Raw genomic sequence first — 4,557 nt, 5'->3', positions numbered from 1 at the left:
GACGCGAATGCTTGAAATATTCGCATACACCAGTTGGTTTCGAAGGCCTGCAGCGTCACTTGGCGCAGTGTAAGCGTTCCGAGTTTTGCCTGCACCGCACGTCGCTGCCGACCGCAGCGCCATCTTTGTCTACAAACATGATGCTTGTCTATAGCGACGCCTCGTCCCAACTTTTTAATACATAAATTTATACATGCCTTACGCTTTCACTTCTAGGTTACGTATACATCAGTGTTATCTTTGAATTTTCAACTTTTACAGCATTTCTCATGCCTAAACCATAACATCATTGTAATGAGTTTGCATTGAAAATGAATTTTCGTGTTTTTCCGTTAGTAAGAACATTCACATCGACAGTATGCATTGAGTATCTTTATTACAAACCCCAAAAGATCGACACACCTGTTTTCTCTTGAAACAGCAGTGCCAAACACGTCATCACCCACTCCTCACATTAAACACATCATAGCCCGAGGGGAGGGAACAGTCCCATTCAGTGCCAATGATGTCATTCACATTAAAGACAGGAATAGATACATAAACGACACTATTGTTCACGCTAAGTGCGAAGTGGTGTTTATTGTTGAAAAATGACACTGCCATCTTATGGCACTCGCCTATCACAACCATTCCAACCATTACTTCATAGCAATCACACACCTTCACTTGCAAAGGATTATCGCGCTTACTAAAGCCTAGTGTAGAAAATTCACACCAATCTCCGCCAGCAGTACCCAAAAAACACTGGTGAACATCTACGTATAGTGAAACCTCAAGTGAATGAAACACAGAGCCCCTACAAAAAAAAACATTGTTAGTGTGAATCCTTGCAGACCTATACACTACAAACAGCAAATGTTTTGAAAGCAATAAGGTAAATAACAAAATGAGATATGACATCTGGGTGGCAATAAAGTAATATTGGCTTTCATAACTCCGCATGGAGCCTTTTTGACAGTTATGAAAACTATGAAGAGGAGGAGAAGAACTTCAATGGAACAGCAGAGGGTTATGAAAGCTGTGGAACCAAACTAAATCCTTCCAGATAGAATAGGTGGTGGACATGAGGTTTCATAAATTGTTTAACTGGTAAATTGGCGTTCATTCTGGAAATGTTGCACTGTATGCTGTACAAATTTAACCCTTATGTGGAGTGTGGCCTTGATTTACAATTTCTGTGCATTAGGACGAACTTACGTCGTACGTACCGATGTGGATGCCCACTATCAGTGGCGTAGCCCGAAATATTTTTCATGAAGTGTTATGCGCATCCAGTAAGAAAAATAAAAAGAAAGACAGCCTGCGCAGAAAACAATATCTTAGTCATTGTTCTGCTTTAATAAAGCCGCAAGGTTTGGTTGTTCCGTTCCGTGTAATATCTACAGAAGAATACGAGTGCACGCAAGACATGGAAGACTTGAATCGTAAAGGACATTTTTTTTCTGAAAAACAAGACATTTGTACAAAAAATCGCGGCTGTCTACTATATTTTCACATAATATGCAACAACACAGAAGCTTCTGCACTATAACATAGTCAGCAACCGCGACCAGATATCATTTCTCAAATCTTCTTCCCAATTCATGAGAACTTGAACCCAGCCGTAAAGGTGCTTTGAAGAAAAAAAGTTTATTTTCGCGACAGAGGACAATGCAGAGGATGAAATAGTAGACCGATGTGAACAGGTATGTTGAAATGCGTGAACTGTGAGAGCAATTAAAAGGAGTGCCATACGTCATGCGATGGCGAAGAAGGGTGACTATTTCTGCAATAATTTCCGCTTCCTACTTTAGAGCCGCGACAACGTACATCAATATTTTCGAGAATAAACCGACACTCTTTTTTGTTTTTCTATTTTATTATATCGATGCGGTGTGTTAATAGTATGGGCAAAAGAAAGGCCGAGAGGAGGGAGAATGCAGCACTAAGAATTTTTAGGGGGTTCTAGCACCAAAACGCCCCCCCCCCCCCCTTCCCCTTGGCTACGCCTCTGCGCCCTACACTAAGCTGCAGGATGGTGCGTGACGGTTTATTAGTTCATGAACTACCTGTGTGAGAGCCAGTGTCACCTTGGAATGCCCAACACCTTACTTTCTGAAGGAAGTGCGACATGAATTGTGTCACGTACATTTCATCAGTCTGGTCTTTCAATGCCCTGAATAAAGTGGCCGCATAAGGCACAGTGTTAAACCAAAAATAATAATAACAGCAAAACGTGAAGTGGCATCTTTTATATGGTGTTAAGGCGAGCTGCTTCACCTGCCTGCTGTTTAAGTGTGGCCTCATAATATTTAAAGAAATTTGCCGGCTTCATGGGGCACATGGTCTCAACATCATCTCTCACCCTCACAGAACTTGAATGAGAAACAAGCAATGTCATGAGGAGAGCACCCTATGAAAATGAACTAGTGTGGAGCGATACCTGTCTTGCACGTCTGCGGTCCTTGGCTCTATTTCTTGCAATTTTTGTATGAAACAGTCACATTGCTATCTTTCGCAGTTCCAGCAACCTCGGCTAGGGGTCAGATAGGTTTGCTTCTCAGGATTTTAGTAAGGAATGAATAAATCCGTGGTGTGAATTTTATACTAAGAGTGTTTTCACAGGCTACTGATGTATAAGTACTTGCAGTGAAGTGGCCCTTTTGATATCTGAGCCACTCTAGAGAATGTTGCTTGTGACAGACCCGATTTGTCTTTCGTAATGCTTTGTGCGTTATATATTTCAAAACCCATGCATGAGGATGTCTTCCAGCCTTCTCCACGAGCTCTTTAGCCTGGTGCCTAGGCACCTCCAGCGAAGTAGTTGGCCATGAAGGACAGGCCTTTTCAGCTACTCTAGAAAAAAAGAAACGCGATCACAAAACAGCAAATTGTTCGTCATAAATGAAGGGGCACTAGGGTTTGTAAAAATATTGCATGAAAAATAATATACGTGAAGGAACCTTCGGAAGACTGCTAAGGCGCATAAAGTGCTTGCTTTCATGGTTAATAAAAACTAAATGTGCATACAAATGCAATAGCTGCACAACGAGATTGGCAAGTGAAATCGCTGAAAAAATAATTAATTTATTCACCAAAACTATGTGCACTTTCAGCAAATTAAAACAACAGACTTTGCCCCGGCAGGCCCAGTATGAAGACAATGGACTTCTGCTTCTCCAAGCTTCTGTCGGCATGTGTTTTAGCATGCCGTTGGAGTCGCATGTGACGACCTGTTTACTAGTGTGCTTCTGAGCAGAATGCCTGAGTAAGCGAGAGCTCCCTAGGACCTCGCACGGGAACAGGTCTACGGTGTCCGAGAGCTGTGATGAATTCACACAAATAAAAAAGGCTATGCAGCCCGTGAGCTTTGGCGTGTATTACACATCATGTTTGCGTTATCACGGTACGCACCCATGAAGTACGCCATCTAGAAAGACCTCCGCCACTTCCGCTTTCTCAACTTTCTCTGAAGGGTTGCCACTTCGGCATTAGCGTTAGCACAGCCAGACTCACGGCAGCGAGAGCGACAACCAACACGATTGATCATACAAAAATTTTGTTGCACTAATTCGGCGAAAAGGCACTGCAAACGCTCTATCTATGCACATGGGCTATTGTTGTTGCTGAAAGGAAGAAAGAAAAGGAAAGTGCACGGGCCTGTCAACTGGCTCAAGCCGAACCACGCTTGCTGCCGCTTGCTGAAAGTAGGAGAGTTAAAGGATAGGAGAGCAAAGATAGAAAGAAAAGCGCGCGCTATTATGCCCCGGGCCGATCCCGGAGGCAGTGCAGTACCGTGCCGACCCGAGCCAGAGTGCTTCAAGCACTCCGTTTTATTTAATTAAAAACTAAGCTTATTATCTTGCGTCCAAGGACCCATATATATATATATATATATATATATATATATATATATATATATATATATATATATATATATATATATATATATATATATATATATATACTTATGAAGGGAGCCAACAGTCACCGAAACCAAGGTGCATAGGGGAACGTTATTTTTTTATGTATTTTTTAATGTGTTGTGCTTATCAGTGGGATAATATTACTTAGATTAATAAATCGCTTAAAGAAAATTACTTATAAAGCAGCAGAAAAAACAACCATGCCGCCGGTGGGATCCGAACCCACGACCTCCGAATACCGCGTCCGGTGCTCTTACCAACTGAACTACGGCGACGGCTGTCTAACCTTTATAAGTAATTTTCTTTAAGCGATTTATTAATCTCAGTAATATTATCCCACTGATAAACACAACACATTAAAAAAATACATAAAAAATAACGTTCCCCTATGCACCTTGGTTTCGGTGACTGTTGGCTCCCTTCATAAGTTTGTCAAACGGGCCCCTCATTTACTTTACCTTGTCTGCTAACAGCTTAACGAGGGTCTCGGTTCTGGCAGTAGTCTTGATGCCACAGGTTGCTTAAGAGGGCTCTCGCACAGTTTCCGCCCTCGCCGTTCGATGACGTTCCACGTCATGCTCGCGGTATTACAGGACGTGCTACGTCCGCCGCTATGGTAGAGGGTGGCGCTGGTGAACACTCTCAAGGTTCG

At 42.4% G+C, this 4,557-nt stretch overlaps 1 non-coding gene across 1 annotated transcript; it reads right to left on the bottom strand.

The window, feature by feature from the left end:
- Nucleotides 1–4,106: 4,106 nt before the first annotated feature.
- Nucleotides 4,107–4,180, bottom strand: TRNAP-CGG (transfer RNA proline (anticodon CGG)). The gene has a single exon. It is a non-coding gene; the product is annotated as a tRNA-Pro (tRNA).
- Nucleotides 4,181–4,557: the final 377 nt, after the last annotated feature.

Source organism: Amblyomma americanum, chromosome 1 (assembly GCF_052857255.1).
Source record: "Amblyomma americanum isolate KBUSLIRL-KWMA chromosome 1, ASM5285725v1, whole genome shotgun sequence".
Lineage (NCBI taxonomy): Eukaryota > Metazoa > Arthropoda > Arachnida > Ixodida > Ixodidae > Amblyomma > Amblyomma americanum.
This window is presented reverse-complemented; position numbering and strand designations above follow the sequence as displayed.